This window comes from Rhynchophorus ferrugineus, unplaced genomic scaffold (genome assembly GCF_030347505.1).
Source record: "Rhynchophorus ferrugineus isolate W39M unplaced genomic scaffold, kcgeb_rfMv2 rfM10, whole genome shotgun sequence".
Taxonomy (NCBI): Eukaryota; Metazoa; Arthropoda; class Insecta; order Coleoptera; family Curculionidae; genus Rhynchophorus; species Rhynchophorus ferrugineus.
In genome coordinates this window covers 23,962,700-23,976,863 of record NW_027472589.1, presented here as the reverse complement: position 1 = coordinate 23,976,863, position 14,164 = coordinate 23,962,700, and the positions used below count along the sequence as shown (strand labels likewise).

The window sequence follows — 14,164 nt, the reverse complement described above, 5'->3', positions numbered from 1 at the left end:
GCGTTTTATATAAAAGTGTAAAAGTATCCCACGAGCCTATGAGAATGCTTGAATATCATGTAGAAAAATAAATATTATATATGAAAGATTATGCAAAAAATTAGGAATGATTATTAAGAATGCATATGAAATATTCATACTCAGCTTAAACAGTAAAATATTCTAAACAAGCCCCTAAAAACAATAATTAAGATAACGAAAAAAAATTCAACAAAGGGGATAGACAAAATAATATAAACATACAACATATTACATCGTATTGCTATCTTAACATCCTCAATGCATCCAAACACTTCCATACTCCCTAATAATACTGCGCACTTACGCACAGCCAAAAAGGTTCAATCTTAGTTTGAGAAGCATCAAAATATCATCAAACATATTCTCTGACCAGCACAGTCGCCATACCTCAAAATAACTGAACCCAGCCTAATTTCAGAGCAGAGAGTGAGAAGTAGATTACCACCTTCAACATCATCAAAAGGTATGGCGGATGCTTTGCAAAAATGGAACAACTCTCCATTGGAAACTATTCACGTACTATTCATGGAAGAATTAAAGCTATTTTACAAGCAAATGGTAACTTAAGACATAAATGAAAGATTTAAATATTATATATATGTAAGTTTTTCATAATATTTTGTAGGTCCACTGTATCTGTATCACTGCATATGTTCTAATTTCAAACCATTATCTGATTTACATAAAAGTATCTATGAATTTTTAAGAACATCTGGTTTAAATAATCAATAAATAAGAACAAATTTAATTAACATCTGCTTCGTATTGATTTGAAAAATTAATTCTTCAAGAAGGAATCTTTTTTATTTATTTATATTATTAAAAAACATCTTAGTGATATCACTAAAATTTATGAATTAAACAGTATTTGCTCAATGAATAATATTATACAGTCCTAAATTACTACAAAATTTTTTATATTATCGCATCAAAATTATTTAGGGTACATCAGCTTGTTTGCACTAATATTCGTTTTGTATCTGCACCACCACTAACACCACATTACGCCAGCTGAAAAGACTTTAAGCAGTTTTTTAATTGTCCATTTTCAAATGCTAATTAAGTACCACTGAGCACTAAGACAGCTTCTCAATATATTGTTCTGAAACTGTTGAATTATGTCCTGATTACAACTATTGGCACAACTCCCCATCTGGGTACCATATATTCATATGGATTTAAAAATTGTTTATACAGTATTTCAAGTTGATAAAGCAGAATGTCTCCCTAAGAGTCATTTCTCTATAGTTTGCTTACAATGATACTTATAGTTCTTCGAAATTAAATATTATGATAGGGAGGTCTTGAATTCTTTTAAATAAAAAATTCAGGTGGACCCATTCCAGCATTTACATTACTTGGTCCAATTGTTAATTTTGTTTAGTAACGTTTGCATTTCATTACTGCTTCCCCGTATTTTATAGCAGTATCATCAGCAAGAAAACATTATTTTAAATTAAAATGTTTATATTGTCTTGTCCGTTCAAGGTATATGATTTTAAAAATTAATTCTTCAAGAAGGAATCTTTTTTATTTATTTATATTATTAAAAAACATCTCAGTGATATCACTAAAATTTATGAATTAAACAGTATTTGCTCAATGAGTAATATTATACAGTCCTAAATTATTACAAAATTGTTTATATTATCGCATCAAAATTGTTTAGGGTACATCAACTTGTTTACACTAATATTCGTTTTTTATCTGCACCACCACTAACACCACATTACGCCAGCTGAAAAGACTTTCAGCAGTTTGTAATTGTCCATTTTCAGATGCTTGTTAAGTGCCACTGAGTAGTGCTTCTCAATATATTATTCTGAAACTGTTGAATTATGTCCTGATTGCAACTATTGGCACAACTCCCCATCCGGGTACCATATATTCATGTGGATTTAAAAAATTGTTTATACAATATTTCAAGTTGATAAAGCAGAACATCCCCCTAAGAGCCATTTCTCTATAGTTTGCTTACAATGATACTTATAGTTCTTCGAAATTTAATATTATGATAGGGAGGTCCTGAATTCTTTTAAATATAAAATTGAGGTAGACCCATTCAAGCATTTACATTACTTGGCCCAATTGTTAATTTTGTTTAGTAACGTTTGCATTTCATTACTGCTTCCCCGTATTTTATACCAGTATCATCAGCAAGAAAACATTATTTTAAATTAAAATGTTTATATTGTCTTGTCCGTTCAAGGTATATGATTTTAAAAATTAATTCTTCAAGAAGGAATCTTTTTTATTTATTTATATTATTAAAAAACATCTCAGTGATATCACTAAAATTTATGAATTAAACAGTATTTGCTCAATGAGTAATATTATACAGTCCAAAATTACTACAATTTTTTTTATATTATCGCATCAAAATTGTTTAGGGTACATCAACTTGTTTACACTAATATTCGTTTTTTATCTGCACCACCACTAACACCACATTACGCCAACTGAAAATACTTTCAGCAGTTTTTTAATTGTCCATTTTCAAATGCTTATTAAGTACCACTGAGTAGTGCTTCTCAATATATTATTCTGAAACTGTTGAATTATGTCCTGATTGCAACTATTTGCACAACTCCCCATCTGGGTACCATATATTCATATGGATTTAAAAATTGTTTATACAGTATTTCAAGTTGATAAAGCAGAATGTCTCCCTAAGAGTCATTTCTCTATAGTTTGCTTACAATGATACTTATAGTTCTTCGATATTAAATATTATGATAGGGAGGTCTTGAATTCTTTTAAATAAAAAATTGAGGTGGACCCATTCCAGCATTTACATTACTTGGTCCAATTGTTAATTTTGTTTAGTAACGTTTGCATTTCATTACTGCTTCTCCGTATTTTAAACCAGTATCATCAGCAAGAAAACATTATTTTAAATTAAAATGTTTATATTGTCTTGTCCGTTCACGGTATATGTTCTAATCTTAAAACATTAACTGATTTACATAAAACTATCTGTGAGTTTTTAAGAACATCTGGTTTAAATAATGAATAAATAAGAACACATTTAATTAACATCTGCTTCGTGCTGATTTTAAAAATTAATTATTCAAGAAGGAATCTTTTTTATTTATTTATATTATTAAAAAACATCTCAGTGATATCACTAAAATTTATGAACTAAACAGTATTTGTTCAATGAGTAATATAATACAGTCCTAAATTACTAAAAATTTTTTATATTATTGCATCAAAATTGTTTAGGGTACATTAACTTGTTTATACTAATATTCGTTTTGTATCTGCACCACCACTAACACCACATTACGCCAGCTGAAAAGACTTTAAGCAGTTTTTTAATTGTCCATTTTCAAATGCTTATAAGTACCACTGAACACTAATACAGCTTCTCAAAATATTGTTCTGAAACTGTTGAATTATGTCCTGATTACAACTATTGGCACAACTCCCCATCTGGGTACCATATATGCATATGGATTTAAAAAATTGCTTATACAATATTTCAAGTTGATAAAGCAGAATGTCCCCCTAAGAGTCATTTCTCTATAGTTTGCTTACAATGATACTTATAGTTCTTCGATATTTGATATTATGATAGGGAGGTCTTGAATTCTTTTAAATATAAAATTGAGGTAGATCCATTCAAGCATTTACATTACTTGGTCCAATTGTTAATTTTGTTTAGTAACGTTTGCATTTCATTACTGCTTCCCCGTATTTTATAGCAGTATCATCAGCAAGAAAACATTATTTTAAATTAAAATGTTTATATTATCTTGTCCGTTCACGGTATATGTTCTAATCTTAAACCATTAACTGATTTACATAAAACTATCTGTGAGTTTTTAAGAACATCTGGTTTAAATAATGAATAAATAAGAACACATTTAATTAACATCTACTTCGTGCTGATTCTAAAAATTAATTCTTCAAGAAGGAATCTTTTTTATTTATTTATATTATTAAAAAACATCTCAGTGATATCACTAAAATTTATGAATTAAACAGTATTTGCTCAATGAGTAATATTATACGGTCCTAAATTACTACAAAATTTTTTATATTATCGCATCAAAATTGTTTAAGGTACATCAACTTGTTTACACTAATATTCGTTTTTTATCTGCACCACCACTAACACCACATTACGCCAACTGAAAATACTTTCAGCAGTTTTTTAATTGTCCATTTTCAAATGCTTGTTAAGTACCACTGAGTAGTGCTTCTCAATATATTATTCTGAAACTGTTGAATTATGTCCTGATTGCAACTATTGGCACAACTCCCCATCTGGGTACCATATATTCATATGGATTTAAAAAATTGTTTATACAATATTTCAAGTTGATAAAGCAGAGTGTCCCCCTAAGAGTCATTTCTCTATAGTTTGCTTACAATGATACTCGATATTTAATATTATGATAGGGAGGTCTTGAATTCCTTTAAATAAAAAATTGAGGTAGACCCATTCAAGCATTTACATTGCTTGGTCCAATTGTTAATTTTGTTTAGTAACGTTTGCATTTCACTACTGCTTCCCCGTATTTTATAGCAGTATCATCAGCAAGAAAACATTATTTTAAATTAAAATGTTCATATTATCTTGTTCTAATCTTAAACCATCAACTGACTTGCATAAAACTATCTGTGAGTTTTTAAGAACATCTGGTTCTTAAAATGAATAAATAAGAACATTTTCAGTCAAAAAAGTCTAACCAAAAAGGGATTATACGAATCCCGAATAATAAAGACATGAATAAATCTTTCGAAACGACCTTAAGACTACCGAACGCTCTCCCGGAAAAGCTACAAACTTCCAGGGACACGAACAACGACGAAACTGCGTTCTGTTAATAAGTCCTGCAAGTAGTCGGCCGTTTAATGGTGATTTTGGTACGTGCCATTCGGATCGTGCTGACTCGTCGTCGTCTTCCCGTCCTCCCGAAAGATAATAAAATCCCCCGGTCCTAAATTAATTCCTTAAGGGCACTAATGGCCAGGAAGAGAGGATCGGGGACGCAATAAAGCGGGGGTCGGTCTTTGCGTGAATCCGTTTCGGGTCTTGGAAAGGGCGAGCGGAAAGAAAGGGACTCGATTTTTGCGTAAAACTGTTAATAAAATGTCCTCAGTGCGAGTTTATGGCATTATATACACAGGGCGAACCATCAGTCTATGGATATTTGATTGGATTATAGTGAGGATGAAGGTGCAAGACTCGAGAGGTTACCAAAACTAGTGCTTTAAACAAATCTTCTTAACACCAGTAACAGTTTCCTGTATTTATGTCAAGTTTATTTATGACAACAAAAATATTCCAAAAAATATATGCATTAGTTCGGAACATTTATATTAATACCTATTTTTGTATTATTATTTAATTATTACATTGTTACTAGTCGTTTCTGTTTAACCTACAATTTGTCTTTATGCTTACTTAAATCTAGGTATATAACTAGGAGGACCCACGCCCTGTTTCTAGTGAAATAATGTTTATACATGTCACTGCTGTATTTTTTATTATATGCACCTCATTACACAACACTACACAAGATCAGATGGTTTGATTCTTTTGAGTCTGCGTCCTGTTCTGGTGGTATCCAAAAGCTGCAATACTTCAATATTCTCATAAGAATGGAGTCTTGAGATACTATCAGAATTTAACTCCTATGTCCATATAGGTTTCAGTATTTGCTTATATAATAGCAATTTATTATGTACTGATAATTTAGATTTTCTTCCAATCAGCCAGTATATTTTCCTATTTTTCAATTCTTCCTCCAATTCCTGTTCTTTTCTTTTCTTCTTTATATGTTACTTCCGGCGAAGTTTTGCATCAAGATTCATACCGAGATATTTAGCGTTGTTGCTATATGGAATGATAGTATTATTTAATGTAATTGGTGCTTGTACGGACTGTTTGTAGGTGAACTGCACATGTACAGGTTTACTTTCATTAATTCTTATTTTTCAAGCTTGTATCCAATTATTTATATTGTCACTTGCCTGTTGTAATTTTCGTGTGGCTTCTTCACTATTGTCTCCGACAGCTAGAATCGCAGTATTATCAGCAAATGTAGCCATCGTAATATTCGCCATTTGGGGTATATCACAAGTGTAAAGTAGATAAAGCATTAGTCTCAGTAAACTTCCTTGTGGTATACCTTCTTTATCTTCTTTTATTGTAGAGTAAGCGTATTCTTGTTTGACTCTAAACATTCTGGTTGTAATGTACGATTTTAATAGTTTGGTGTGTTGTTTTGGTAGCATTTTCTGTAGTTTTTGAACAAGGCCTTAATGCCAAACCTTATCGAAGGCTTGTGCTACATCTAAGAATATAGCTGAGCATACTTTTTTACTTTCGTAGGCTTTTTAAATAACATCTGTTATTCTGTGGACCTGGTCAATTGTTGAATGCTTGTTAATAAACCCAAACTGGTGTGTTCGTATTAGGTTTTTTCTCTCTATGATAGCTAATTTATAAGATATCTTTTCTCTAGGAATGCGTAAAAAATTAGCTGTGAAATCGGGCATATTTAGGACTAGACTGAACATTCGGAACTGCAGACGTCATGAGCCAGAGGAAATGCATTAACATCTTTATACTTTAAAAGAACAGCGATGGTGTAAATGCCTGGTGTACCAGAAATTCATTGCCGTTTTTTTGTGAAAATATTAACTAATTTTCAGGAAAATGGAAAACTTTATTTATTTAAAGTATAGGCCATTTGATTCCAAACATCTTGTCCATCTTTCAGGTAAATTATGGATGCCATTCCAAAAAAAAAACTCGTCCTTTGAGCAAAATCGTTCGCCACTTCGTAATTTCTTCAAAATTGACAAAGTGCTGCTCCGCAAGCGCAGTGATGCGAAAGGTTGAAGTTAAATATCCAAGTGCTTTCAACGCTTCCTTAACCGGTTGTGCTTTATGAGACGGCGTGTTATCGTGCTGTAATATCACTTTACCGTCTATTTGGACTAACTGACTTGGACTCAAATTGATCATTTGTTGTCGATAGCGATTATTATTACTTACTATTACTACCGATTATTATTACTATTACTTAATATTAGTTCATCATGCACCATGCCACTCAAGACTCACCCAACATATGCATGTCGTTCAAATATGGCATCCATCTTCACATCTTTTGAATTTCTCTATTTCTCTTAATCGGTCGCTAACAATTTCTTGGACCACATTGAACGATTTTGCCAATTGTTTTTGAGTGTGGATTAGATCCTCATCCAATAACTCTTGTAGAACTTATTTGTCTTGTATATTGAAATGTTCGAAACCACGCCTCAGGATGTCACCGTAAGTTTCTACCAACAAACGATTACTTCAAGCGGCTTGATTAAATAAGCAAATAACGCGTGCTGCAATGCAAAAATGGATAGCAGGTTTTCTAACTTGAACAATATAACAGTAACCGAACAGTATTTTGGACAGATTTAGTTTCATGTTGTACTTTAATTAGACTATAAATATTAGGGTATAAAGTTAGTGAAGTTCAGTGTTAAGTGAGAATATTCTAGATCGTAAATTCTTTATAAAATGGTTTATGGTTCCTGTATGAATATTTAAATATCATTAATTTTTAAAAAAAAGCCAATTAGGTAGAGATTGCCAGGAGATCTTTGGACTGCAACAAAATGGCTATGCTGATTTTGCAAATTTAGAAATTTGACCTCAGTTGATTCAAGCTAAATTTAACCGCTGCTTATGTAACCACCACATGTATAACTCTACATGTTACACGTTTTTCGAATAAATTTACTATTCCGTTACTCGATGCGTATCTGCCTATACATTTCAAAATCCAAAATTTTATATTTATCTTTCACATGTAAAATTATTATTTTGTTATATTATTTCTAAACTCTAAGATCTATGTACAAACTAAACATAAACATAGCCCAAAGGTGATGCCTACATATCAAGATCTACCCAAGCCTCAATTATTACCATTTTAATAGAATTGAACAACTTACGGAGTTACTCAAATTATTTTCTTAGAAAGTTTACTGAAATTCTGATAAAGCATCACAACTCAGGACGAACAACTCCGATGGTAAATGGTAATACAATATTGTATATAGCCTTGAATTTTCTCTAAATACCCGCGAATGACAGAACAATAATTCCTTAAAATAACAGGCTATAAAACATATTATACTATATATCTGGACATCATCAAGGCTAGAAGCGGTAATGCAATTGTAATAAGAAAGACCAATAAAGTACTACAAAGAACTCACCTTAAGGAACAGTGTATAGAGTAACAGTAGTTGGAATAAAGTCGACTAAACCAAATATTAGAATACAGTTGTAGATAGAAGTAGCTTACTGTACACCTGTAAATATAACATAAAAAAACATTCAAGAATACTTAACTATCTGGAACAAAGATTTATTGTTGGAGAAGGCTATGCTTCTAAACATATAGACTGGAGTTTAAGACTAACGATAATCAAAGGTAAAGAGCTACGACAAGCAATTCAAGAAGGAAGCTGTAATTATCAGGTAATCCTAGCATTGACCGGATGACATTTTTGATTTGCTAGATTTTTTCATAACAAGAGAAATGCCTCAGAATTTATACAAACAGAAGAGAAGTTTAACCTCAACTCTGATTATCCAGCCATTGTGTTAATAAATATATCATAATAAATGTGTTAATATAATTAAAATAAAAGCTTAGGCGAGAAATATAAAAATTAAAAGAAGATTCAATAAACAAATATATCCAAGAACTACACGAGCATACAGAGTGGAGATTTCGCAGGGCAATCAAGAAGACTAAGAGGCATATAACGTCTATACGACCTAATAGAGGCAACAACGGACTATGGGACAGAAACAAAAAATAAAAAGCAAAGCACCTTACTGGACATCTAGAAATTGCAATGAGCAAAATTCAAGAAGTATCCCTAAAGATACTACGCGCAGCTAGCAATAAATTAATAGACTGGACCAAATAATGGAGAATAAAATTAAACAAGCTAAAATCTGTTCCTATTAATATTACCAACATGAAACTAAATAAGAAACCAGTCTTGAAATTGAATGGTGCTATAGTACTATATGTAAAAAATTCCAAATAACAGGTCAATTGAAAAGTACCCGGCCTGATACATAGATGGCACTACTAAAATTAAATCCATATATATTCTAGTTAGCCCTAACATCTAAAGATGCGTGTATAAATTTGACAGCTGTCGGATCATTAATTGTCGAAAATCGAATGAAATAGCAGACACTCTAAAGATATCAACTGAACGTGTACACCATATCATTCACAAGTATTAGTTGACTACCTTGAAAAAGTAAGGATCATCAACAGCGACTATCACATAGCCTTATTGGACCGTTTAAAGGACGAAATCGCCGAAAAATGGCCGCAAGAAAAAGAAAGTGCTGCTTCACGAAGACAATGCACCGTGTCACATGTCAATGAAAACAATGGCAAAAATCCATGAATTAGGCTTGTAATTGCTTCCTCATCCACCGTATTCTCCAGATCTGGCCCCCAGCGACTATTTCCTGGTCTTAGATCTCAAAAGAATACTCGCTGGGAAGAAATTTTCGTCGAATGAAGAGGTGATCACCGAAACTGCGGTCTATTTTGAAGGGAGGACAAATCGTACTACAAAAATAGCATCGAAAAATTGAAGGGTCGCTGTAATCAGTATATCACCCTTGAAGGGACATGTTGAATAAAAAAACATATTTTGTCAATAAAATGTGTTTTACTATGGTAGGCCAGATATTTTCAATTGACCTGTTATAACAACGGGGCTAAGGCCAGGATAGCAGTGTAAAGGAAATTCAAGTATTTCAAAATAAAGTATAGAGTTAAGCAGTGTATTAATCTTGGTATGTACGCGTTGAAGATTTGCATGACCTGGAAACTCTTACAGTCAAGGAACAAATTAAAAAGTTCGCTGGAAGAAACGAAACCTCCCTGAAGAACCAGGGCTCTTCAAATAATGCATGGACGATAAACTGTTCGGACACTGAGGAGGTCTAAACCCTAGAAACTTGTGTGATAGTGCGTGAGTGAAGGAATGAGATAACGGAACTATATAATGTCGTTGTATATAGTGTGTAAATTTTAATATTAATTGTTACTAGTAAAACAATGGTTGGTCTAGGAGACTATTTTTAATAATAAAAAATATTCAGATAGAAATCTAAATTTCACTGTCCAGACGGGACAAGAACTACGTGAAATCATTCAGTGATTATATGCAATTGGTTCGCAACCAAAATAACATACGTGTGGCAAGATTCCTTTCAAATCTTAGTCATATCTTTCTTATATACAGTAAAACATGGTATGGTAAGTAATCATTAATAACATTGTAAGCTCTCCTTTAGAATGAGATACGTAAAAAAAGAGTCGATCCAATTTTTTTTAACAAATTATGTTAAAATAAAGTTAAAGTTGTTTTTCATTTATACCAAAACCAAAATATTTAAAGCTGAATAAATTACATCAACTTACCATACGAACATCGCAATTGGTTTTTAAAATGATGCACTTACACTATACACAACAGTAGTCCACTAATCGTTCAAAGTACTCGCGTATCCCGATTACTCCGGGTCGCGAACTAACGGAAACGTGGTCACTTAATTCCACAACGCGGATAACGACAACTGCAAACCTATTCGAAATGGACGGACTACATCCCCACAAGAAGAGAACTTCAAGTGATTATGTAGCTCAGGCCTTACTTTCCTATGTTATAGTGAAGCGAGCCGAAACCTGCAACCCTATAACTGAAAAACCTTGTCCTAAACCCATCTCGAATAGATCGCCATCACTCCCGAAAATGACGGTTAACGCGATAGTGACGGAAATTAAACGGAGCGAATAAACCTGAAACAAAGAATAAAAGCATTGTTGTAAAGTTATAACACAAAATATGAAAAGACAATATCAAAAAAAACTAAAATATTTCTAATTCACAGGATATAAACAAAATAAAATAAACCCCAAGCATTGCATATTGACAACACTGCTGTCGTGTCGATAATGCGATGCGTATGTATTAGTCAGTTACTTGTTATTAGTAAGTCTTTGTTCCGTGACGATTAAAACAATATGGTCTCTCAAATGTTCAACGTTTCACGAACGATAGCATCCACAGTAACGACAGGATACTCTAAACATCGAAAAACATCACGGAGGAAGATAAATACTGAGCGAAAGCCAAAGTTAACTTCAGCGACCGACGAAAATTAAAAATGATTGTGGCCAGATAGCATAAAACTACCCTAGCAAAAGCGACAATAGAACTCAACACTCATTTGAGCAATACCGTGTCGACAAAAGCAGTACAGCAACAGTTCTACAAAGCTAACATTCATGGAAGGGCTGTGATTCTGTAACCCTTTATAATGGAAGCCAACTCTAAGCTGTAATTAAACTGAAAGATGATCATCGTTTACACTGTTGCCCACAAACAAAATAGATGGATTTATGTAGTCAAGCATGGCGGAGTTTCTGTTATAATTTGGGTGGCTGAATATCGTCGCAGTGCCGCAGGTCCTCTTATTCGCATCACTCTCTGGACTATTGCGAATGAATATTTTGATATCCTCAATGCTGTCCAACACTGCCATATTCCAAGATGATAATGCGCTCATACATACAGCCTGAAAGAAAGCCTTACTTTGAGAAGAATCAGATTATTATGAAACACCTTCTCTGACCAAGACAATCGCTAGACCTGAACATAACTGAACCATTATATGGACTATCAAAGCAGAGGGTAGGTTCCTATCTTCAAAATCATTGAAGCAATTGACGGATGTTTTGGTGTAAGAATGAATATTAACATAATTTGGAAACTATTGAGACATTCTACGAATATATTCCATGAAGAATTGCAGCTGTTTTGGAAGCTCCAGAGAAGAAGTGGCTCCTTATTAATAAATAAATATCATGCTTAGATCAGATATTCATATTATTTTGTTCACCCACTGTAATTATTGTAACCAAATGTTCTGTTTAGGCTGAAATTATTTACAAAAAATAAATACTTTTATATTTCAACAATAAAAAGAAAAAGAAATATCACTAGTCCAATTAAATCGACTCAAAAATACGCTGACGGATGTTTTGGTGTAAGAATGAACATTAACATAATTTGGAAACTATTGAGACATTCTACGAATATATTCAATAAAGGATTGCAGCTATTTTGGAAGCCCCAGAAAAGAAGTGGCTCCTTATTAATAAATAAATATCGTGCTTAGATCAGATATTCATATTATTTTGTTCACTCACTGTAGTTATTGTAACGAAATGTTCTGTTTAGACTGAAATTATTTACAAAAAATAAATACTTTTATATTTCAACAAAAAAAATAAAAAGAAATATCACTAGTCCAATTAAATCGACTCAAATTCATCAACTGCATATTTATATAATTTGTTTTAAAATATTTGCTTACCTATGATTTACCTGGGCTTCGCCTGACTAGAACGCACCTACTTCTGATACACCTAATGATTAACTGAAACTAAAGAAAATTAAAAGGAACAATGATAAAAATTATTACGACTGCATCTAGTGGCTTCTGTAAAATATTCCTTCTTCTAAACTGCCTTTAACTTCGTTTTTGGAATCTGAAAATTATAATACGCAAACGCTTTTAATTTTAGTTTTTAAAGTATGTTTCGTAAAATACGATAAAATTATTCCTTAATAAGCACATTGGAAGTATTGCCAGAGAGATGGTTGATGATCCATAAAAGAAAGATATATTTATTTTTATGTTTATTCTTTAAATAAATTTCAGACTTTGCTACAAAAAAAGAAAATTTAATGATTACGTACTTTTATACTTTACAGATGTTTACAGATCAATTTGGACTGCCATACCTGCTTGATGACAATACCATTTTTTCTCTCCATACCTTACTTCTTCTGCCTATGGGTATTCGCATCGATAACATGAGGAAAAGGATCTTTAGTGGATCTTTAGTGGTGGTGGAGAAGAGATGTTTAGTGGATCTTGATGATCTGCAAATAATATAAAATAAAGTTTTAGTAGTCAATTCTGATTGTATTTATGTTAAAACATAAAAAAATCGATAAAATTATATTTAGCAAAGTTTATTGAAATCAGTAATATATTTTTGAAGGCAAAGGTGAAAAATTGGAAACGTTTCAATTTTTGCTCTGTAATTATCAACATCTACTACCAGTTTCGTATCTTCAATAGTTTTTGAGTTTTCTATTCTATGTCAAATTCATCATAAAAATTCACACTAAAATCATATTACATCAACTAAAAAGACGTAAATCTATTGAGTCATCTTATCCGATCCGCGCCATCGAAAACCTTTTACTGGTAATGAAGACATTCTTATTCATATTACCCTAGAACAGTTTCCTAATGGCCTGGTACCCTCCACCATCTATATCAAAATCCTTATGGAGATCTCGACTGCTAAAGTACCAAAAGGCATTAACAACCTTCCACTATGGTTTGCTTTGAAATGGCTGAATTGTTTCCAAATCGCGATTTTGGTAAAAACAACCTATATCTATAATAACAGCGTTCATATTTTCTCTGGATCATTAATATTGGATCTACCTATAACATGTAGGGCAGAAGTACCGCTTGACTATGTGAAGTTTAGCTCAGGTTCGCTTTAACCGTTGTGTTGTGTAGATGTCCAAATTTTATTATGGATAAATACACAAAAATGGATACGCCACAAGAACGAGCAGAAATAGTGACAATATTTATTGAGAATAATCGTTCCATTATTGTCACTCAGCGGAAATTGCGTCAAAAATATCCTAGTCGTCCAGTGCCTCACAAAACCACAATTTATCATTTACATGCGAACAGCAGACAGGCCTCGTTCTGCAAGACAACGGACGTCTTGTAGCGCTGAAAATGTGTTTCTGGTGCGCGAGAACGTTCCCGTACAAAATTCAATTAGTCCAAAAATTGTAACCGAGAGATCTTGATCAACCAGTTGAGTACAGCAAAACAAGTAAACTTTTTATGAAAACCAAACTTACTTATCTTTTCTTTGAGAAAAGTTATAGACAATCAAAATGGTAGCGGGACTCTTACCCCGCGATTTACAATAACACTTTATTCTCGTCTCTCTAAATTTATTTTGCCAAT

The 14,164-nt window shown here is 32.4% G+C and overlaps 1 protein-coding gene and 1 long non-coding RNA gene across 3 annotated transcripts in view; both read right to left on the bottom strand.

Moving 5' to 3' along the window:
- LOC143203530 (uncharacterized) overlaps positions 1–10,642 on the bottom strand; it is a 667,483-nt gene extending 656,841 nt beyond the window's left edge. For both annotated transcript variants that reach the window (XM_076415722.1, XM_076415723.1), the window contains exon 1: positions 10,512–10,642. The gene's annotated coding sequence lies outside the window, so the exon portion shown is untranslated. The remainder of the gene's footprint in view (positions 1–10,511) is intronic.
- Positions 10,643–12,903: 2,261 nt separating this feature from the next.
- The window catches only part of LOC143203536 (uncharacterized), a 105,952-nt gene continuing 104,691 nt past the window's right edge, over positions 12,904–14,164 (bottom strand). The window contains exon 3 of the long non-coding RNA XR_013007361.1: positions 12,904–13,041. This is a non-coding gene — a long non-coding RNA (uncharacterized LOC143203536). The remainder of the gene's footprint in view (positions 13,042–14,164) is intronic.